At 42.8% G+C, this 24996-nt stretch overlaps 1 long non-coding RNA gene across 2 annotated transcripts in view; it reads right to left on the bottom strand.

The window, feature by feature from the left end:
* Window positions 1-24281, bottom strand: part of LOC136581933 (uncharacterized) — a 280168-nt gene extending 255887 nt beyond the window's left edge. The window contains exon 1 of one of the 2 annotated variants that reach the window (XR_010787107.1): window positions 24178-24281. This is a non-coding gene — a long non-coding RNA (uncharacterized lncRNA). Of the gene's footprint in view, window positions 1-21686; window positions 21797-24177 lie in introns of those variants that run through there. The other variant, XR_010787106.1, reaches the window with a different exon arrangement.
* Between the last annotated feature and the right edge of the window lie 715 nt (window positions 24282-24996).

The following is a 24996-nucleotide window of genomic DNA, read 5'->3' as shown; positions in this document are numbered from 1 at the left end:
TGTTCAGATCTCCTTCCTTACATGTTTTTATGATCTCATTCTTTGAAGAAGAACAATTCATTAGGATGTATGGTGTAGCGATGTTAAAGAAAAAGGTATTTACTGATGGGATATCAAGTTCTTGTCATGCAGAATGCTGATGGCTCTGATCAACCATAAAGGGGTTGTCCCGCGCCGAAACGGCTTTTTTTTTTTTTTCAACCCGGCGCGAGACAACCCCGATGCAGGGGTTAAAAAAGAACACCGGACAGCGCTTACCTGAATCCCCGCGCTCCGGTGACTTCTTACTTACCTGGTGAAGATGGCCGCCGGCATCTTCTCCCTCGGTGGACCGCAGGGCTTCTGTGCAGTCCATTGCCGATTCCAGCCTCCTGATTGGCTGGAATTGGCACGTGACGGGGCGGAGCTACACGGAGCCCCATTGAGAAAAGCAGAAGACCCGGACTGCGCAAGCGCGTCTAATTTGGCCATTAGACGGCGAAAATTAGACGGCAACCATGGAGACGAGGACGCCAGCAACGGAACAGGTAAGTGAATAACTTTTGATAACTTCTGTATGGCTCATAATTAATGCACAATGTACATTACAAAGTGCATTAATATGGCCATACAGAAGTGTATAACCCCACTTGCTGCCGCGGGACAACCCCTTTAACTACTGCTGATTCTCCAAGAAATACAGTAGGATGGGCACAGTAATATGCAGCTACTACACCTGCCGTTTCCACCTGAATTTCATCATTGGTAACAAAGAGACGTTTTCCTTCAGAGTATCCACGTAAGTAAATAGTTTCCATGCAGAGACACATTACAATAAGAGATGTGACATCATGCGGGGTATGTAAGATCCACCTCCTGATGTGAAATGTACGTCTGAGGCCCTGCTCAGTGTCTATACAGTTGTGTCTAGCTTTACATTTCCTTGGATTTAGTCAAGTACTCTTAACTTCTCACAAATCCAATTCAGTAGAAAATATTTGTGCGCGGAATACACAGAGAATACAGCCCATTGATGTCAATGGGGTCGTTCAGATGTGTGTATTTTTCCTGCGCATTCAGTCCCGCGAAAAAAAAGCAAATTTCCATAAAGCTCAGGCATGTGCTAATGCATGCTTACACTCGTGTAAAAGGAACCATAGGGATTCTTCACACAAACATGTTTGTGCACACATTTGCATGCACAAAACTCAGAGAATACAGCCCATTGTGTTCACTCACACTTTCGTCTTAGCATGTGCATTTCATGCCACAAAAAAAAAAATCACAACATGCTCTATTTTGGTAAGATATAGAAGTCTATAGGGGTGCACAAATGCGCACTCGATACCCATGTAATTGCACAATGAACTGCACAGATTTTACAAAAACTTCACACTTAGGGCTTAAGACGTCCCTTTCTGCAGGGGGAGAATGCTGGAAGGGCCGAGAGCAGTGCTCTGAGCTCCCGCCCTCTCTCCACTATTTGCAATGGGAGGGGGTGGGATGGGGGTGGGGCTAAGTTCAAAAACTTAGCTCCCCCCACTCCCATTGCAAATAGTGGTGAGGGGGCGGGAGCTCAGTGAACTGCTCCTGGCCCTTCCAGCATTCTCCCCCTGCAGAGAGGGACACCGTATATTGCCGGGCGTAAAAACCCCGCCGATATACTGACATCTGAATAAGCCCTTAGGGACTAAATAAGATTGCATAGCCTTTTAAATCACAGCGTGTGTGTATCCTGCACTGATGTGAATGCTCTCCAGCAGCAGAAAACAAAATACAGTAAAATTGCAGATACTTGCGCAATACCACAAACTTCATTGTGCAAAGTCATGCTATCGCGTGCTTTTTTGTGCTTACACTGGTGTGAAGAAGCCCTAAGTCTTGAGATTTATCAGTATTTGTTAGGTATACTTACACCCATACACATACTGCCAAACCTGATACACACTGCAGTTACTATACGCATTAGCTTCATTCCACGAATACTGAATGCCAGGGATTCACGAGGCAATGATGGGGTATTATAATTTTGTAAAGATCAGCCGCCTATACAGCCTAAGTGCTCATAATAGTAAGAATGCAGGGATTTAGCATTTTAAATATGCGGGATATGAATAAACCGCACGCACAGAATGAATGTACGCTACTCACCCACTTACATAAAATGTCATCACATATAAGTAATTTATCAGATTAAAATGTTACAACAGTTTTGCATACAGCTGCTGGAAACAATGCAGGCTCGCTACCCTTGAGGAACTGTTCTGCAAAATGTTTTGTTGGATAGTAAAGCATTGCAGATTTTTGTGGTGTGATTTCTCTTATGAACTAAGCAGTTACTAGTTGGTTTAAATGTTCCTTGGAGATGAATATTGTTAGAGACAAGACAATAAATATAGCTGATTGTCCCAGAGACATATGTAGTGTGGGGATGATGCCTCATCAAGTACGCTCCTTTAAAGGGAACTTGTCAAGTCCCCTTAGCACCATAAACTAAGTCATAAACTAAGTGCGTCGCACAGGAAAATCTGACTCTTTTCAGAGTCCCGAGCGTGCTCTTTCCCATAGACTTGTATAGAGGAGCGTGTGCACAGGACTCTGAAAAGAGTCCGATTTTCCAGAGCCATGCGCTCTTCACCAGGTGAAACCATCGGATCGCAGGAGCAGGTGAGTATAAACAGATATAAACAGATCCTCAGGGATCAGACATCTATTACCTACCTGGTAGATCCCATATTTAGGTGTTTTACATTTTGCCCAGAGTAAAGAGCAGCAAAAAAGGAGCATCTCACAGCTTAAAGAATCTAGAATTTCCATGGATTACATGGGCGGCACACTGCTTTCAATGGGAACCGTGTAATTCTTCACATCCATGGTATTGACAATAACGTAAAACTTAAACACTTGCTGTGAGGTTCACCCATACATTAATACTGATCACAGGGCATACCAGCAGACATCATCGTGGGACCCTTTTAACCAAAAAGATTTTCTAAACTGGAAACCTTCTTTAACTCCTTATTGACCAGAAATACGTGTTTCTACAGCAGTCACTAAGGGGACTTAGTCTAGAGCCACCTTTTTATAGTGGTACTTTGTCCTAAGGTACCTCCACAGAAACACACTACATCTCCATGCCCTTTAGAGACCACACTGTCCAGTCTCTGATCATGTGATCACCATGATACAATGTATCATGGCGATCACTGAAAATACATTGCCAAAAATGTCATGCAGGCATTCTTTCTCCTGTCATATGTATGAGAGAGAGAAAGCTTCACTTTACCCCTGGTCTTCTCCTCTCTTGACCCAAGATGGCAGGGACACTTTCCGTCAGTGACTAGCAGACTTTGATTTTCTTTATACTTTCTCACCCCCCTCAGTAACAACGTATGTGAGAGGAGAGAGAAAGTAGGCAGAGGCAGCCCCGAGCTCTGATCGCCCATATCAGCTCCCTCACCTGGTCCCAGAGATATCATGTTGGCTTTCTCTCTCACCTCACATTTGCAAGAGGAGAGAGAAAGCCTTCTTGATGTCCAAGGTGCTTGGCCACAAGCGCCCATCTCCCACATTATTCCCCCTACAGGCAAATGTCTCTATACAAAACTGCTAGTACATGTGCAGGATGACAGCTGTGCCAAAACTGCTTGTGGCAACTGATGCCATAGCAATGGTCAGGGACTATTGTTGTTGACCCCTGATCATGTGATCTGTGTGATAAGCCTAGGCCGCCTGCAGACGAGCGGGTCGGATCCGGCGGCGAGGATTCTCGCCGCGGGACCCGACCCCAGCGCCTGCAGGGAGGAGCACGTACTTACCCGTGCCCGGCGGCCCCGGCAATTCATGTGCGGGCTGCCGGGCAGCCGGCGCATGCGCAGACCGGAGCCGGCGGCCGGGTGAGTGATGTTTCTATGCGGGGCTCCGCGAGATTTCAACGGCCATACCGCGGCCGTCTGCATAGGAGTGCATATTGTAATGCATTCCTATGCACGCTTTCAGTGGCGGAAATCCTGCCGCAGGATTTCAACCCGTGTGCAGGCGGCCTATGACAGAGGTTTTGAAAACATGGCTAAGACATGGGTTGTGTCTCTCTATCCTGTCATTGCAGTTGTTTGTTAAATTGATGGCACTAATTGCCATCTTGGGGATTTATTCTTAAAATTTCTACACCCCAGAGGAAAATTTATCCATGGACGAGTCTCTTCTTAGTTTTAAAGGCCAGCTTTCTTTCCGACAGTTTGTCCCATCAACTCCAGATATGGAGTAAAACCATATAAGGTGTGCAAGAGCACAAGTTACACTCGGAATTAATGAAGGCCGAGACCACTATATTAATCTGCCAGCTGCCCAGAATCCATTGGAACTTCTGGCAAACTTGTGTGGGATTTATTGGGGTCATTCCTACATGAGAGGTAAAGGCTTTTTTAAATGTAGCCCTTCACCCAGTACAGTTTATTTTTTCTACTAGAATTTCCTATATGTCAAACTTGACTACTGTTTACAATTGCATCAAAATGACACAAATGAGAGAGTACTTCTTTGTTAGCAATTCGCTGATAGGAAGATTTAAAGTCCATTTAGGTGCACCAATTAGCATTGAATATTCATTACAACGCCTGAAAAACTTTTCATTAGTTGCTCAGCTTCATCCTGCATAAGAATCATCGCTGGCTCGCTCACTCCTTGTTACATTTAAACACTCTCTGCTCAGTATTAACTAGGAATGTGAAGCACTAAGGCTGCCTGTCCACGGGCGAGTTTGAATTGCGTTCCCTGTGGAGATAATCCAGCCAAGTGGAACACAGTGAACGCTCTCCATAGCGTTGCTATGGAGAGCGCTTCCCCCCTGTTCACGAGCGGAGAATCATTGCGATTCTCCGCTCGCGGGCGGCAGATTACAGCATGCTGCGAATTTGCCACGATTCTCTGCAGTCAACCTATCTGGCTCCTGCTCCCAGGCTCCATTATCCCGCGGCAGATCTCCACCGTGGGATACCGCAACACCTGTGGACAGGCAGCTTTAGAGTGAAGTGAACAATGCTCAACGATGATCCACCTGTCTAAACAGGCTGCACCAGCATGAATGGTTGCGAATGCGTTAAACGTGATTTCACTTGCTCGTGCGCTCGTTCAAACGAGAATCAGCTCGTGTAAAAGGGGCAATAGTCATATGTGCCTTTAGGGGCATGCTTCTTATCTTTAAGGGGCATGCAGAACAAAAGCTAAACTCTGTACGCACTAAGCTTTTGTTCTGTATGCCCCCCAAAGATAGGAATATGGAATACACATTCTTACAGATACATTTTCTCCATGTTACGTGAAAATGCATTAAAATTTTAAAGAAAATAATATATAACCATATTCTCTGAGGTGACATCCATTATTTCCATATACAAAAATGTCGCCATCAACATGCTCACTTTATCACTAGATAAATACCTTAAAGGAGATGTCCCGCGCCGAAACGGGTTTTTTTTTTTTTCAACCCCCCCCCCCGTTCGGCGCGAGACAACCCCGATGCAGGGAAGTAAAGGAAGCTTACCGGAGCGCTTACCTTAATCCCCGCGCTCCGGTGACTTCAATACTTACCGCTGAAGATGGCCGCCGGGATCCTCTGTCTTCGTGGACCGCAGCTCTTCTGTGCGGTCCACTGCCGATTCCAGCCTCCTGATTGGCTGGAATCGGCACGTGACGGGGCGGAGCTACACGGAGCCGCTCTCTGGCACGAGCGGCTCCATAGAAGACTACAGAAGACCCGGACTGCGCAAGCGCGGCTAATTTGGCCATCGGAGGCCGAAAATTAGTCGGCACCATGGAGACGAGGACGCTAGCAACGGAGCAGGTAAGTATAAAACTTTTTATAACTTCTGTATGGCTCATAATTAATGCACAATGTACATTACAAAGTGCATTATTATGGCCATGCAGAAGTGTATAGACCCACTTGCTGCCTCGGGACAACCCCTTTAAGAGGTCTAGTTTTTAAACTAGGATCATTTGTGAGAGTGTTCTTATCATTTTGCAAGCTCAATAGCTCTACAGGTGTGAAATAGGATCTGGGATTTATTCAGTCAGGCCTTGAAAGCCAATGCCTGCTCCGTCCATTTAGGCCCAGCCGTGTGTTCCGTAAACAGATTGAAATTTTCATATTTTTTATCTACTTTCCATAAAACTTATTCAAACACTGTGGGGATCAAAATGCAACACCCTTCAATTAATATAAGTGTGTAGTTTTCAAAATAGAGTCATTTCTGGGGTGTTCCTAACATTCTGACTCCTGTGAGCCTCTGCAAACGTAGCTTGGTGGGTCTAGCTCACTCGCATGTTCCCCTCTACGGGGACACAACTGCTAGCAAACATGTATGTATTGAGCTTGTTTTGCTAAAGATATTGATGGCATTATGTTTTCTCATTTAAAAGGGTAATCCGGGTTTTAAGTACTTACCAAGTCAGGCCATGAATAACACGAGCAGAGGGGGAGTGGCGCTGACTGCATGAAGGAGGGAGGTATATGGGTTGAGGGGGACTATTATTACCGTGGGGTTAATATTACAGAGGGATTAATATTACTAAGGGGGTTAATATTATTACTATGGGGTTAATATTACTGTTGGGGACACTATTACTAGTGAGGCTACTGTGGGGTACCCTGTTACTACTGGGGTCACTATGAGGGTCACTATTACAACTGGTGCCACTGTGAAGGACCCTGTTACTATTGGGGCCACTGTGAGGGTTGCTATTACTACTGGGGCCACTGTGGGGGTCACTATTACTTCTGGGGCCACTGTGGGGGTCACTATTACTACTGGGGCCACTGTGGGGGACTCTGTTGTGATTGGGACCACTGTGGGCGTCACTATTACTACTGTGGCCACTGTGGAGGTCGCTATTACTTCTAGGGCCACTGTGCGGGTTGCTATTACTACTGGGGCCATTGTGGGGGACAATATTACTACTCGGGCCACTGTGTGGGTCACTATTACTACTGGGGGTTGCAATTACAACTGGTGCCACTGTGGGGGACCCTGTTACTATTGTGGCCACTGTGAGGGTTGCTATTACTACTGGGGCCACTATTACTTCTGGGGCCACTGTGGGAGTCACTATTACTACTGGGGCCACTGTGGGGGACCCTGTTGCGATTGGGGCCACTGTGGGTGTTGCTATTACTACTGTGGCCACTGTGGAGGTCGCTATTACTTCTGGGGCCACTGTGGGGGTTGCTATTACTACTGGGGCCATTGTGGGCGACAATATTACTACTGGGGCCACTGTGTGGGTCACTGTTACTACTGGAGGTTGAAATTACTACTGGGGCAACTGTGGGGGTCGCTATTACTACTGGGGCCACTGTGGGGGGGGGGGTAAGTATTACTACTTGAGCCACTTTGGCGGGGGGTCGCTATTACTTCTTGGGCCACTTTGGGGGTCACTATTACTACTGGGGCCACTGTGGGGTCGCTAATACTACTTGGGCCACTGTGTGAGTTGCTATTAATATTTGGGCCACTTTAGTGGGTGCTATTACTACTGGGGCTACTGTGAGGGTCCCTATTACTACTTGGGCCACTGTCGGGGTCGCTATTACTCCTGGGACCACTGTGGGGATCAATATTAGGGCTTGTTCACACAGGCGCAATTGTATTTCGGTCATACAAATACGCTGCGTATTTGCGCAATCAAAAATTGCTTATGCTTGCATATTTGGGCACGCAAAAAAGAACGCAGTTGGGCACATTGAAATGGTGCGCAAATATGCAGTGAATACATAGGTTTCCTGTGCATTCACTGCATATTTGCCTGGTCTATTCACTTCAATGGCCTATTGCGGTGCGTAGTATGTAACAAAGTAGGTCATGCTGTGTGAATATATACATTCATGTGAATGAACTCACTGAAATTAATGGCTTCTATTCACTGCATATTATGTACGCAAATACGCTTGTGTGAACAGGCCCTTACTGTACTGTCTTACAAGTACAATCATCCCTTTGAAGGTAACCATAAGGCTGATGTAGCCCTTGATGAAAATGAGTTTGACACCCCCGGTATAGAGGATAGGTACTCAATTTTAAAACTCAGATATCCCCTTTCAGGGCCCTTTTACACCAAATGACAATTGTTCAAACTCCTGTTGGATTGCGGGAATCTAAACGATAATCGTTCAGTGTAAATTCTGGCGATAATAATCCGCTCATCGTTCAGTCTCTGCAGGCATAATAATCACACGACGATCGCCCTGTGTAAACAGGCAAGTGTTCATCTATGAATGACTTCTTGTTTACTGTGAATGGAGGCTGGCGGACACTGTATGAAAGCATAGGAGCGATCACTGCAGGGACAACTGTCGGGCACTACAGCACCAGACAGTTGTCCTGTGTAGAATGACCCTAACTACAAAGTTATTGTAATATAAAGATCTTTACTTTACTTGATTTAAATTTAATTTATCCAGAATTGCTGCAGTTCAATCAAACTTGATATCCCATGGTATACCTAGTGCATGGTCAGAGGGTTGGAGAATGATTTCTCCATATGGTGCCCTTTAAACCCTTAAAATGGTTAGCCCCAATAATTGCCCCTTGCTAAAGTATTCAGAGACTGAATGACTGATCAAGAATTGTTCAGTCGTTCAGTTTCTACATGCAGAAAACTGAATGACGTGCCATTTAGTGTAAACTGCAGTCATTAAGTTCGCTCCCCGGGTGCTACGCCTCCTTTCCATCAGTGCTGTGAGGGATGCCAACAATACTTGCTCCTGTGTAACAGCATAGAAGCGGGCATCACTGGGACATGTGTCAGGCGTCATTTGCTAACAGTGTAAAGAGACCATAACTCTAGATTTACAGAAGCAGCAGAGTTTAACATAACATTTAATTAACTATGATAAGGTTTTGTGCTACAGTTTTGTTTACCCTTTCAATTGTGTTATAAAGGCTTTTTGTTGTGTTAAGATAAGAGAACAACAGCTTTTTAATGGCTTAAAATAAGATAACTTTCTGTGATAGGTTATCACAGACAAGTTAAAGTTTGCTACAACTGTATGTGACTACTGCAGCCAATCATCAGCTCCCTTTAGCCAATGATTACCTGCAGCGGCCACATTAGAAGGTGTCGGGATATTATCGTTCTGCATCCAGAAGTGAAGACCAACAGAACAGGAACAGCAAGAAAATGGGAAAGGGGAGTTGTATTTTGGTAGAGCAAGCTCATCTGATTTTTGAAAAACAAAATAATGTCCTCAGATATCCTCAAAATAATGTCCTTGGATAGCCCCAAAACAATGTCCTTGGGTAGCCCCAAAATAATGTCCTTGTATAGCCCCAAAACAATGTCCTTGGGTAGCCCCAAAATAATGTCCTTGTATAGCCCCAAAACAATGTCCTTGGGTATCCCCAAAATAATGTCCTTGGATAGCCCCAAAACAATGTCCTTGGTAGCCCCAAAATAATGTCCTTGGATAGCCCCAAAACAATGTCCTTGGGTAGCCCCAAAATAATGTCCTTGGATAGCCCCAAAACAATGTCCTTGGGTAGCCCCAAAATAATGTCCTTGGATACCCCAAAACAATGTCCTCGGGTAGCCCCAAGATAATGTCCTCGGGTAGCCCCAAGATAATGTCCTCAGATAGACCCTTTCAGTTCTACCTTAAAGAGCACCAGTCAGCTCTCTTAACACCTCTATGTCAGTAAATACTTGTTAACATCTATGAAATAAGAACTTACATCTCTGTGTTGTGCCATTCCTAATAATGTAGGCACTGGCGTAACTACAGGGGTTGCAGGAGATGCGGTTGCACCCAGGCCCAGGAGCCTTAGGGGGCCCATAGGGCCTCTCCATATAAGGAGCCAAGTACTATGAATAAAGCATTATAGTTGGGGGCCGCGTTACAGATTTTGCATTGGGGCCCAGAAGCTTCAAGTTACGCCTCTGAATGTATGCATGCATTGACAACTGGGTGTTACCATTTCCTTTATCACAGGAGTGTGACCAACATGTCAGCACTGCTTGTACAGTGACAGACTGCATAAGGACACACTCCAAACTAGTCCCACCCAGTTGTTAATTTATTCACAAACTTCTAGAAAGAATAACCCAGGAAAAGCGCAAAGATCCAGGAAAAGAAGCTCCAGAATTGTTATTTCATGAGCAATACAAGCATTTACTAGACAGAAATGTCAGAAGCGCCAACGGATCCACTTTATGTGGTCCTCAGTTTATTCATATACGACAGTAATCTGACCAAGCAGGTCCTACTACAACATATGGATCGAAGACTAGCAGGTTTTTTTCTGTAGGAAATCTACCTTGAAATGATTATTCATGTTACCAAATATTCTATAACAGCAAAAAAAACTCTGTTTTATTTATTTTTAAAAATAATTGTTCCTAAAGCTTTGTAGATTTTAGGAAGTGATTCTGCAGCTTTCACACTTTTACTGAAAAGCAAGCTAGAGGAAGCTGAGAATTACATTTCACTCCAGTCACAGAGTCATCCTTGTGTCTATTGTGAATGTATGGCAATAATAATGGTAACAGTAATTACCTTTGTTTGATACCAGTTATATAAACTTAACAGTTATGAGTAGTACTTCACTGTATTTTACTGGATTTTCCTGTCTATGTGGAAATAAGCTGTGTAATTCATTCCTTACATTAAGAAGGGTTCACACTGATCTAAAGGCAGCTTCCAAACACTGGGCATATGGATGGCCAACGGACAACGTATATCCATGGCCATGCCAGGGACTGCAAGGTGAATCTGCTTGTGTACAATTCAATGTCATATGACTTATCCTTACTGCCACTACATGGCTATGAGACCTGTGTCTGTTCACTACTCATGCCTCCTCATGTACAATAGCTGAGAACAGTAACATTTTAAAGGTATATATTAACAAGTATGAACTCTCCGCATATTTACATTTTGTAAACTGTTTTAGACTGGCGTGAAAGACTTTTAGCAAGTTTGATGTCAATATTAATAGAAAATGTAGTTTGTCATATTGGAAAAAGCTGAATTCCTAGGTTTCCAGCACTGGTTTTACTCAAACACGACAGATAGATAGATAGATAGATAGATAGATAGATAGATAGATAGATAGATAGATAGATAGATAGATAGATAGATAGTAGAGATGAGCGAGCATACTTGCTAAGGCAAACTACTCGAGCGAGTGGTGCCTTATTCGAGTACCTGTCCGCTCGTCTCTAAAGATTCAGCTGCCGGCGGGGGAGAGCGGGGAGGAACGGACGGGAGATCTCTCTCTCCCTCTCCCACCCCCCACCCCCCCCCCGCTCCCTCCTGCTCACCGCCGCAACTCACCTCTCACCCGCGCCGGCAGCCGAACCTTTAGAGACGAGCAGGCAGGTACTCAAATAAGGCACTACTCACTCAAGTAGTTTGCCTTAGCGAGTATGCTCGCTCATCTCTAATAGATAGATAGATATGACATAGATAGATAGATATCAAATCGAAAGATATGAAATTGATAAACAGAAAGATACATCGAGATAGACAGGAGATAGACAGATAGAAAAATAGATATTAAATAGACAGACAGATATGAAATAGATAAACGGATATGAAATATATAAATAGATTTGAGATAGATATGAAATAGATAAATAGAGAGATATGAACTATATAATTAAATAGATATGAAACAGATAGATATTAAATATAAATATATATATATATATATATGAAATAGATAGATAAATAGGTATGAACTATATAGACAAACAGATAGATAGATAGGGTGAGTGCACTATTGGAATTGAAAAAAAACATTGGAGAAGCATAACATTTTCCTTTTGTTGAGGATCCAATTCTTGTTTTGGCTAAAAAAAAGAAATGCAAGAACTGCACAAAAATGCACAATTTAATGAATACAATTACTCATACTATACATATTTTTATAATGTCTTCCTAAATATTCAAAGCTATTTGCATAAAAGCTGAGTGCTTCAGTCAAAATGTGATTATATGAATGCAATTATTTGTTTATTAGAAGCCATCCACACATTGAAAAGCTTGTCCCATTGTAAAATAATGATGGCCTATCCTTAGGATAGGCTGCCTATAGTAAATCGTCCGCCACCTGCAATGGTCAGGCTTGGTATTTCAAAGTTCCCAATCACTTCACTGTCAATTATGCCTGTAATACCACGCCTTGCCACTGCAGTGACCATGGAGCTGTCTGCTTCTTGCAAAATCAGCTCAATGCATAAGCACACTGGCCTGGTGAATAGCTGATCAGCTGGGGTCCCACGTCACAGTCCTCTGCTAATCTACTATTGATGGCCGTCAGTAGTTTACAACTGGACAACCCCTTTAAAATCCCAGTTAAGGGTGAATGCCCACGAATGGATTTCTACCGCGTTTTCCGCAGCTATCAGGTTCTATTGAACCTAATAGCTTTTCTGTCTGCCAATGCTCCCATGCAGAATTCTACTGCAGATTTCCGCAGCAGGAAATAAATCACGGCATGTTCTATTTGCAATGGATTTACGCCGCAGGAGGTCTCCATTAATACGGCATATTAATGGAAACCGTGGAATTCTGCAATCACTCGCATGCACTATCATTTTTAATCGCGGTACCCCCGCAGCGTTAATCCGCAGGCGTATCCTGCAACGCTGGTGGGCATGAGCCCTAAGAAATATTCATGGGGAACCAGATACTCCACGTATTTACAGTAAACCAAACCAACAACTGGTCTGGATTTATAGAAATACCAAAAGTTGTAGTAAACATAAATAAGGATTCAAGAAAGAAATAGAGAACATCTTTATTCTTCAAAGCAACCCTTTTGTTTTACTCCATTTTACACGCTACATCAATGAGAAGAATTAGGACATCGGAGTAGCAGCGTTGAGTCTGTAACATGGCACAACTCATAATCATATTAAAGTGTTAAACATGTGAGTTTACACAGGACTACAGGGAACCTACTATGTTATCAAACCAATGATACAGCCCCAGAGAGTAAATGATGGCTCTGCTCCATCTGACTGATGTGGATATTTACGTATTCTAAATAATTTAGATGGAAGATAAGTGTTCAGGGCAGCAGACTATCAGCTATTGGTTCGCGCTTCGCTCTGGTAAAACAGAAATCAACTGAAAAAAAAAAAAGATTGTGAAAGTTATCATTAAACAGCATTAGCAGTTCAGTGATGACTGCAGCTGGCAATGCCCAGTCTTGTAAGTACAGATGGATTTGGGTGTTGTTGATAAAATATAGCCAATTCTCCTTTCATTCAAGTCTTTGTTGAAACCAATGGGCATTCCTTACAGTGATGGATTCAGTGACAGCCATGTTCTGCTTGTTTAGTAAATCTTGTGCTCCTTCTGTCAGCAGGAAAAGTAACTTAACGCAGCATGTACAATATCTTGTAGAATAAAAAGACCATTTCTACCATTTCCTAATGGTGGGATTAGTAGCGCTGTATAACATTGTAGACAGGCTATCAAGGGAAAATGTATTGTGGCTCTTGAGCGGTTTTACATTCTTGCTTATGTCTACTATTCATTTTGATTAACACCTTCAAATACGCCTTTTTCTTCTTGACTCCTAAATACTGTTCCTTACATCATGAGTTATGTCTATCTTTAATGAGATATTAAAATATTATTTTTTGTTATTTGAACTTCCACAGCTTTGTCTGATCTTTGCATTAGAATGCCATATGATTACTGCAGAATGCCTGTACATAGCAGTGATCTTCCTCCCACCAATAGGAGTGGTTTTTATCCTTCCTAGTTGCAAGGGACACCAAGGTACGCTAAATGTGTCATAATTCAAAAATCAACACTTGTACAACCGCCTTTTGCAAGCAGTGTTACTTACTATCTTTACACTAAGGCACTGTAAGAAGCAGTGAGACTTCAGCTAAGCTAATCGTATTGGCTGCAATATTGTCCTTGATACCAACAATAGGAAGAAGTCTGAATACCATATAGTAGTAAAACGACAAAATCCATCAGAATTCAGAGGATGAGCCTGTAATCTAAGTGTAAACAGCAGATACCAAGTACAAACTTTGAATGAGTTCATCTTCCGGCCTCATTTACACCAAGCCTACTGACATGTAAAGCTTTCAATCTACTCAGTAGGAGGGTCTACGGTATAAGGTTGACTTCTGTGTAATTTGATCATCAATCGAGTGCCACGCTTAGTGTGTCTATAGTTGTCTTTAAAGGGGATTTCCAAGAGTAACTTTTATCACCTTTTATCAGAGGTTGATGGAAATACCTGAGTACAAGAGCGCTTCTCCAGCAGTCCCACTGAAGATGAACGGAGCTGCACCAGGCAATCTCCTCCTATCGGGAGTGCAGTGAGGGGGACACAGGACTCCCATTATCAGGATCGGTAGAGGTCTCAGCAGTGTGACCTCCACCGATGAGACATTTATCACCATCATACGGGCGTTTTTTTTTTTCATCCGAGTTTGTAATTTGACCCATTAAATCAATAGGGCTATTCAGACAAAAGATTTTTTCATGAACCAATAGTCCATGTAAAAGCATGGCAGCGTGTCCTATTCTGATCCAGTTTATGAACAAGAGTTTGGCATGCAAGGGTGTCCGTGTGCAGTCCGATGCGGGTTGCACCCGAGAATCTCTCCTCTGGATGCAGCCTTTAACCAATAAAATCAGCTATCTGACTACATTTAAACCCTCTACATTTGCACCATAGATCAACGCTAGTAAACACCTCTTAACTTTTAAGTACAAGAGAGAAATTTCTTTCTAATATTGACTGTGTAAATAAATTACACTGCAAACACTGACCTGGAACATCTCATAATCATGTTATACTACATCTAAATAGAGTTTTATATGCAGTTTAAATCACAATGGCATAAATGCTATATAAATATACCATGTCTATAGCGTCTAATCATTATTTTCTCTGTGATTCCAGTTACAGATTCCCCAGCATGAATAGAATCCTCTTTCATTTCTGAGCAATAATGAATGTGTGACCTTGAAATGGAAAAAAGCTAAAAAGGACAGGGCTAAACTGTAATTAGTCTCGAGTTCAATATCTATGATGTAAATAGTGTGAAGCCAAAGCAACAGGAATGGGTGAGAACTGCCGACAGTCCATGGACAGATGCGCTGCTGTTCTTGAGAGACAACGGACCTGTTTTTCTAATACTTGACAACTGTTTAACAACAACTTTACCAGTTTTTTACTGTATTACCATTAATTGCATTACAAACATGCGTTTCCCAACACAGCGCACTAAATAATTCAATTGATACACATTTAAATGGCAAGGAGTGTTGGGAATCAGAGCAAACATAAGGTTCTGCCACAGCAATGTATAACTATTTTGGAGGGCAGATACAGGCAGGGCCCAGGACCAATGAGTAAAGGCGTTTTTACATGTGACGAAAAATCGTCTGCCCGAGAGAATGAGTAAACGAAGACACAGTTCGTTTGTTTGCTCGGACGGTCAGCTTATGCACTATTTATATGAGACAAATGAGAGGAAACAAAAGCAAGAAGGGTGGAACAAAACCGTATGGTCGTGTTAGATGTAAATGATTGTACATGAGTGGTAAGAGAGAAGAATAAAGATTACGGTGGTGGAGGTGCCGCCTGACCAGATAACGCCCCACTTTGGTGGGCGTGGATAGACTAAAGACTTGCGGTAGCAAAAACATATTGAAAGTAACGTAGAGATGCGGAACCTTCTCCTTTAATTAAATGGAATCAGTGGCTAACATGTGAAAACGCATTTCGGGGAGAACCCCTTTGTCAGTTCAGCTGGTATTAAAATGTACAAACAATTGGTGGGTCCCAAAAGGGTTAACATGGATTCTGTTTGCCTGTGATAGAGAAATCTAATCCCTTTAAGTAGGCATGGTGTCTTTAAGATATCAGTGAGAGGTCAGTATGACTTCTCATCAGCCTTGAGTTAATTATAACAAGTAACCAGTTCCTAGAATTGCAGAGACTAGAAGTCTGTCCAGCTTATTGGCAAAATGAATGCCAGGAGGAGTGTGTGGAAGGTGGACAAGCATTGTGCAACAATTTATGGTCAATATTCAAGATGTTGTTATGTTGGTGCCAAATCTTAAGTCAAGATCACGTAGACCATGGGAAGATCATTGTTGTGCCACAGTGTATGTGGCTATATGGTTTTATTGTATAATACACATTGCACCGTCCTTTTCTATTGGTATTGTCCTGCCCATTTATTTGATCTATAAAAATGGTGATGGCACAGCTCACCTCCAGAGCCGATGCCCTCTGTCTGGTTTCCTCTAAAGGGTGTGGTCGTATACGACTCTTACTTTAACTTTGAAGAATTTTTTTAACACCTGTATAGCTTGGGTCAGCAGGGATGGGAGAAGGAGAAGCTTCCACACCTCTTAGTTACTTTTAATATGTTTTAACTTGGAGTGTTGCGCCACTACCACCAAACTTTTAATTTATACGGTATGACTGCCGGCTAAACTATTTGCATAAGCGGTGACATCACCGCTAGTTATTAGCGCTTGTGCAGAGCGTTTAGACAGACAGATTACAGTATTGCTCACTTCTCGCTGACTTCTTGCTCAGCGCTGCACATGCTATGTAAAGCACTTAGCGGGGAGCGTTTAGATGCTGCAAGAAGTGAATGAACCAGCAATGATTTTTATGCTGGTTGAGGGCCCAGTCAGATGAGCGATCTTTTTTGCCACCTATGTGCGCAAAAAAAAAATGCGCTGCATGGATGTGCAAAATGGGCCTGACTGTAGCTCCGTGCTCATTGCTTTCAATGGGGATGGCATCAGCAGTGCCGCCCCTATTGAAAGCATATGGAGATCGCAATTCTCCACCACAGCTATGGCAGGGGATTCCTTCATCCCCGCGGTGACTGAGCGCTGCCGCTGATTGGCTGAGTGCTGTGACCAATCACAGGCAGTGCTCAGCTGTCATTCAATGAATGGCTGAGTACTGCCTGCGATTGGCTAAGCACTCAGCCAATCAGACCCAGCACTTTCAGGATGTAGGGATTGTTAAATTCCCAGCCAGCAAAAAGTGCTTCAGGGCAGTGTCGGGGAGCCAGCAAGAAGACGCTCCGGAGCTCCGACAGTGGTGGAAGGTGATGTATATATTTTTAATTTTTTTACAGCAGCTAGGGATGATTTTCAGGGAAGGGCTTATATTTCAAGCCCTTCCCCAAAAATCACTGTGGGGTGACCTGCATCCTATTGCTTTCAATGGGACAGCTGCAGCGCCGGCCCCATTGCAAGCAATGGAAGAACATCGCAGGGGATTCTTTTGTCCCCGCGGGGAGTCCCATCATCACTGAACACTGTGACAGTGCTGTCATAGTGTACAGTGATGAGGGGACTCCCCACGGGGACTCCTTACGTGCAGCACAGGCCTTCTCGGTGCACAGATGTGCAGGTGCAAGTATTTTATGCCTGTAAAAGATGGACATGTGAGCACATCATAGGGAACCAATGGTTCTATTGCACGCACTTTTTTTTTTGCACATAGGCGTGCACAAAAAAAATTCTAGTCTGACATTGCCCTGAAAGTGATTGACAAACGAAAAGTAAACAAATAGTAACTGATAGCTTTAAATTTAGACATGATTATCACACATTTTTGTTTGTTTGAACTAATTTTGCGCGATAATCGTTCCGTGTAAATGGCCCATTAACCACAAAGATAAATTATTTATTTTTTTTAGCCAGAATGTCCAGTCATTCAGTTCACTCTACCAGTGAATGAAAACAACTGAACAATGGGTGTTTAAGGGCTCTTTCAGACGAATGTTTGTACAATTGAGCACGCTTTAGCAACATACATTTGCGCCGCAAACAAAATAGATTTGTATGTGTTTCGGCACATAGTACTGTACCTTTTTGCACACGCAGGACCTGTTTATATACAACATACTCCCGCCATTTGTGTACATATTGAGTGCACACCTCCCATGGACTTCTATGGGGCCCTTGGTCCGCAAATGTGCACAAAAACAGAGCCTATCTGCTTTTTTTCCACATGCACAAAAAAGAAGATGAAGGCAAATCAATTCAAAATAGATGGGCTCTATTCTCTATATTTTGTCTGTATATATATTTTTTGCATATACGTTCGTCTGAAGGAGCTCAAACCGAACAATTAGTGAATGAGCCAATGATGATTTTACTCTTGTATAAAATGAACTAAAAACAAAATAATTACAGTTCCTCGTTTAATCGTTGGCCGTGTTTACACTTATCATCCAAATTCAAACAATCCTGCAATTTCTTTGAATAATAATCGTTCTGTGTAAAAGCACCATTATGAAGACATGGGGCAATTCACTGATTGCAGCAGGAGAGAGCAGAGGAAGACCCTACCTTTAAGGCAGAAGGACCTTCAATGTGATGATCATCTGACCAGTCACATGTACAGAGGAGCTGAAGCTTAAGTTTATAATTAGAGATGAGCGAGCATACTCGCTAAGGCTAGCTACTCGAGCGAGTAGTGCCTTATTTGAGTACCTGCCCACTCGTCTCTAAAGATTCGGCTGCCGGCGCAGGTGAGAGGTGAGTTGCAGCGGTGAGCAGGGGGGAACGGGGGGGGAGAGAGAGATTTCCCCTCCGTTCCTCCCCTCTCTCCCCTGCTGCTCCCCGCCCCCTGCCAGCACCCGAATCTTTAGAGACAAATGGGCAGGTACTCGAATAAGGCACTACTCACTCGAGTAGTTTGCCTTATCGAGTATGCTCGCTCATCTCTACTTATAATCAGTCACATGTATGGAAAGACTTAGACTCCAGGCTGTGCTGTTGGGGCTAGTTTTTTGTTATATTTTCTTCAGTACGGGAAAGAAAAATGTCCTTATGAGCAGGAAAGAAAGATCTAACACAATGTGGGACACAAAGGGGGGCACTATTACAATGGGAGGCACAAAGAGGGAATATTACTGTCTGGGAAAAAGAGAAAGAACATAAGTCTCGGGGATTGTGCCCCTGATCTCTAAAGACCCTTGTGCTGCACCAATGGGTCATTAAAACCACGTTCACATGCTGTTTTTCACAACAGACGTGGAATCTGCATTGTGTTCCACATTAAATCAACAGCATAATCCACATTTGAAGTATCTCATTAGTTTTAACAGGACTTCGCACTGTACTGTATATGGAATAGGTATTTTTTCACACGTGAGCTTGAAGTGACATGTCACTTTGTAACGTTGATTTCATTTTGGAAAATCTGTAAGTAGATTTTGCACATTAACTGTGCTAATTCTGTGTGCAGATCTGCGGCTCTAACAAATGAAAAGGCATATCAAAAATCCATGGAAACCACAGACTTTCACTGAAATGTACCTCGTGTGAACATAGCCTATGAGACCCTGCAGTGCAGCGGAAAGATAATATGTTGCCAGCAGCCATGAAAAGAACAGGAATCTTTGCACCATTGTCCTTGAGCCTTTAGCTGCACCCCTGGGCTTTAAGCAGGCCCATAGAGCAGGACACACTAATGCCAAAAACCATGACAAGGTACCGTTTGGTGCAGTTGCAAATTGATTGTTAAATAGCTGCACAATTTTGCAGGTAAACAGTGGCTTTACCTGCAAAACCTCACAGCCAGTAATAGTCAATCTACTAACCATGCAAACATGCGGTCTAGTGTATTTTTCAGCTACATCACAGCTGCCCAGAAGCCACACTATGTGGTCTTAACGTCCTCTATTGAGATCCGGACTCACAATGTAGGAACAAAATAAATAGTTATGCTATGTTAATTCATTTGATCATTGGTCGGGGGAAAGTGGGAGCGCCAAACTAAATTTTTGTCCCAGGTTTAGGAAAACCCAGCAACACCTCTGGACAAAAGACCAAACAAGAGAATGACTGTAATACCCTTGGAAAATGGTACTGGTCCTGAGATGGTGAAAATAGGGTTCTGAATTGTTGCTGAAAAGCGCTAGAGAATCATTAGTTCATATGTGTACAAGGATCTATACAAAAATCTGAAACATGGTGGCTGAGTGAATTTACAATGTTACCATCTTGGTAACCAAGTCCAACCAAGGGTAGATGGTGACTGCATTCTTCCTTTGTTTGCCTCCCCATGCTGCTAGGTTAACTTAGATCTACATTGGGGTATAGACTGATGTAAGGGGTGATAATCTTTGTACAGTTCTGTGGAATATGTTGGCACTTTATAAAAACTGTTGCCTTAGCGAAGGAATTCGACTGCCACTGGCATTACCTCACTTGGGAACATCCCTGTCTACTAGAGTGTAAATTTCATTATCTCAAACCTTAATTATCCCTCCATATTAAAACCAGCCATTTTCTGCATTATGGCCCCACATTTTCTTATTATTTTGGCCTATCATTCAACTGCGTCTGAAACTCTCAGGTCCATATAACATAAAAAGAAAATAAAACTATCTTCTCCACATCCTATAAGTCAATGTGGTGTAATGTAAAACTATACGGAAAACTATAAAAGTCACAAAAATTTACAATGGTCACACTTTACTCAAATAGGAGCCCATTAGGATCTGGACCAGGATGGGCCGTCACTATGTAAAATCTCCAAGAGTTGTTTCTCACTCACCTTTAAAAACAAAACAACAAATTGTTCAGATGCTGAATATTTCATTGCAAAACTACTTTATTATCCAAATTTGTGAAACATCTTGGAAACATCAAGCCAACACACTTGACAGAAATAACGGACCCGCAGGTTACTGTACTTCACAAAATAAGCTTTACTGCCGATTATTGCAAAGAAATGATAACATAATTGCTGATAGTTCTGCAGTTGAGATATCCACAAAAGCATTTGTAATGTTCCCAGGACATTAGCCAATCCAACTTGGCTGATGTCCTAGGTGTGACTGTCTGCCCCCTCCCCCACCAGTTGCTGCAAGCAATAGGAGTAAAATGACAGTGAAGCTCCGATTCAACATGGCTACAATAGTCACGCATCACTTCCACTGAGATCATCACACTCATTGATACAGTCATGCCCACTAGAAGCCACGCTCATTAATATATGTTCTCCTTGACACTCACATTTAGCTAACAGTATTGAGAAAGAAGGGCACTGGAGAAATATTACCACTCAGTGTAATTTGGCATCTGGAATCACCACTACTGATGCTGGAGGTGGGAAACAAATCTACTGGCTGGTGCAATGTGGCAGCTTGGAGAGTCACTGCCAGGGCAAGACAGCTGGGGCCTCTGGTGAAAGACACAGCGCACTGGAGCAAATCTGCAGCCCAACTAATGGGGCAGCAGCTGACCAAGGCAGATGCATGGGGGTAATGAATCATGCCTGCAAATTTCTCAACATATTCTGTTCTTACAAATGTTAAATCAAACATGTAATGCATCACTTGTGTATTCGCCTGAGTGTAATAATAATGGCGATGAGAGACCATAATGACAAATAGTATTGTGCTGCTTCTTTGGATCCAATAGCTTGGTCTGAGAAAGGCTGAATGACATGGACGTGTCTATGTATCCATGTCTGTATTGTCTCCACTGTTTTGGAATAATATGCTTTTTTTCACAAATAGAGAAATATGTGAAAAGACATAATAATACACAAGAATGCCCTTACATGTTTTCACAACTCTTTTTGCTTTATATACGACATCTATATCACCCGTACACATAATATTTACTATAACTGCATATGGATGTGCCATAAATGTCTTATCCACTTGACTCCCCCTACCTCCGTTCGTCCTCCTCTCCAACATCTCTTGCTTCTCTCCCTTTTTTCCATCCTTTCCTCTATGTCTTCCTTTCTCTTCCTCCACTCTTTCTCCTATGTCTGTTTCTCCCTGTTTGTCTGTCTCTCCCCTCCCCCTCTCCCCTCTCTTCTCCCATTCCGTATGTTTCTATGTTTCTCCCTCTCCCTGTCTCTACCAGTGCCGCCTCCCCCTATAAACTGCACCAAAGGCTGTCAAACATCACAGCTGCAACATTTCCATGCCCTGGTGTCACAGCAAATGTAATAAATAAACCAGTTTATCTGATTTCTGTTTTAATGACAGAAAACACCATTAATCATTGGCTATTTCGTAACAAGGAAAAGTGTCAACATTTACATTTTATAGACACATAATCTACTGCAATTTCCTAAATAAATACCCCCCCCCCCCCCAGCTTTCAACAAAAATAAGAATGCATACAATTCTTGCCAAGTATTTCCCACTTCTACCCCTAATATAATTGTTTATGTAGCCTGCAAGGAGGCTCCCCCTGTATACACAGCATTGCAAACCACAATTCCATTCACTGATGTTGCTATTTGAAGCATAGAAAAGCAGAATTTTAAGAGAACAACTGAAATGACTGTGCTATGCTGTGCTTCTGCATTGTCCTTATGCTCCATGCATAGACGGGAAATGCCATTTAAGCAAAATTACATGTAAAAAGAAAAGAAAAACAACAAAAAGATGATTTTTCAGTCCCTCCCATGTATAATATGGTGTACATGTAATGGTAAATGCATTCAATATCCTTGTATTAATTGAATAAATAGATGAGCACCTTTGTTCCATAGAGCATGGCATTGAGAAGCATTCACGCCTGTGGATGTATACTTGACCTTCTTATATTCCATTATTGTTTAAAAATGCAACAGTTGCACTAATCCCATTCTGGCCATCAAGTAAGCTGCAGTTCGTACACATAATATCCCCTTTTTACATAGATGCAGGGTAAGGAAATGACTGCTGCTTCACTCCAGTACATTCCCATGCATTCATCAATACTATGACTATTCTAGAGATAACTGATGCTACTCAGATACTAGTAAGCTGGGGCAACTCCAACAACTTCACCCTACTAACTCTCATAAAATGATATAGAGCTTTTGTAGAGAAATCCCCTGCAATGCACTGGCCTGCTCCTTACAAGAGTCAATAGATTTTCAACCTTAGTCTTACTTCTAGGCTACTATAAAGCTGGTGCTTTCCATCTCTATGCTGACACTGGCTATTCACCCCGTTTAATGGGTATCTATTCTAATATGTAAAAAATCAAGACAGTAGTAATGTATTGCATCACTTCATAGTATCCTTTATGCAGGATTTAATTCACTCGACCCTTATTAACTGACATGCAAAAGAGGCAAAAAACCATAATCTGATATGATAGATAGATAGATAGATAGATAGATAGATAGATAGATAGATAGATAGATAGATAGATAGGATATTGTGTGTGTATAGATAGATGTATATATGTGCATAGCTGACTCTGTGTGTGTCCCCTCATGTGTTTAGATTGTAGCTTTTAAGGCAATATGTAACTGCCTGATAGAGAACTGATACATTTTAACAGCAAAGCACATTACACACCATTGGCTCTGATTTTTTTTTACCACCTACCTTAATGTTATTTGACCCCTAATCCCATTACACTCCCCCACATGGTGAATAACTCTGACAGAAAGCCATTTACAACCACTTTCCACGTAAAGGTTTAAAATATTTAGCATTTTCTTGCATTCATATACAGTGCTCCCTCAAATATTCCTGCTCTGGATCCAGCAGCTATCATTTGGTGTAAACCTGCAGAAGGCTATTCATATGCTGCAAAGGTGTATATTTCTGCATAGTCTTCCACACAATAAGTCAATATGTTTTCATGAGCAAATCCTTCTCAGTATCATTCAGTTTTCTCTGTACCCAATCTGCTTTCTAGCCTCCTCTTTACTACAATATGCTCCTCCAGATGTAACCTATGACACATTCAGTTATTTTATCAACTTTCCTAAATTCTAATTGTGATTGTGAGCAGGGGTTAATCATTGACTACACCCTGTATGGCTCTTATATGTTAGGATCTACCATAGCAACCATATTCAGTTTAGGAAAATACACATTAAACCTTCAGCTTTCCCTTTTGCTCATTACCTGCAGGATGTAGGGGGAATCTAGTGATCTATGTCATCACGTCTGTAAACCTGCTGGCGACATTACACATATTTCATCTTACAGAAGAATGAAACCTGATCTTTCATGTACAACACTACGGATGCATTTGGCCTAGACACAACCACTGCAGACAGGTTCTCCTGCTACATCCCTAGTCTCCAGAGCAACACAGCCAAGGCGATACTCAGTCCACCTATTAACAATGATTTTCTGCAATTGTCCCTGATTCCTAAATATTTGAATGATGCAACATTTTTCCTGCATGCACCCAGTCAGTACCTGATCCAAAGAAGGACTGCAGTCTGGCAGGGATGGATCCTGTAGTAAGTGCAGGCCCATAGATTGCTCACAATAGGCGATGCTGCTGCCTCTCTGTATCACAGCAATGGAGACTATGCCAGCATCAGGACCAGCACAGGCCACACCCACCACAGGGCTCCCCCGCCTCTTGCTTCTAACTGGATGGAGGGTGATGGCTGCTCCTTTACAGCACTAGAGACAGAGGTAGCAGCAGAGTGTGAGGCGGAGAAGAGGGGCGGAAGGACTGACAGCTCAGGGGGCCTATGGGAGGGAAGCAGGGGGCTGGGGAGACAGTGAGTGAGTGCAAGGGAGGGAGAGAAGGAAACAAGGAGAAGGTAGAAAAGATAGAAAGGAGAAAGACAAACACAGGCAGCAATTGATCTCCTAGTACCCTGGCAGCTGCCAGTCTGGCCTGGTGGGGCTGGCACACATCTGCCTGCCCACCTCTGTCTCATATAACACATTGCACAGTGCTTCCCTCATTCTCTTGGCTGCTCACCTTCTGTATGTATGTGTGTGAGTCTCTGCTTCCCTTCTGCATGTCAGCCCACAGCCTCTGTGTACTCATCTCTTCCTCCTTTCTCTGCTATTTCCCTCTCTTTCTCTCTCTCTCCTCTCCCCTTCTTCCCTCTCCCTCTTCCTTTCCCCTCTTTTCTCTATCTCTCTCCTTCTTCTCTCTTCCTCTTTCCTCACTCCCACATCCTTCTCCCTTTCTTCTCTCCCTCCCCTTCGTCGCTCTCTCTCTCTCCTCTTTCCTCTCCCTCCTCTTCTACCCTCTTCCATCACGCTCCCCCTACC

The sequence above is a fragment of the Eleutherodactylus coqui genome, chromosome 11 (assembly GCF_035609145.1).
Source record: "Eleutherodactylus coqui strain aEleCoq1 chromosome 11, aEleCoq1.hap1, whole genome shotgun sequence".
Classification (NCBI taxonomy): domain Eukaryota; kingdom Metazoa; phylum Chordata; class Amphibia; order Anura; family Eleutherodactylidae; genus Eleutherodactylus; species Eleutherodactylus coqui.
This window is presented reverse-complemented; position numbering and strand designations above follow the sequence as displayed.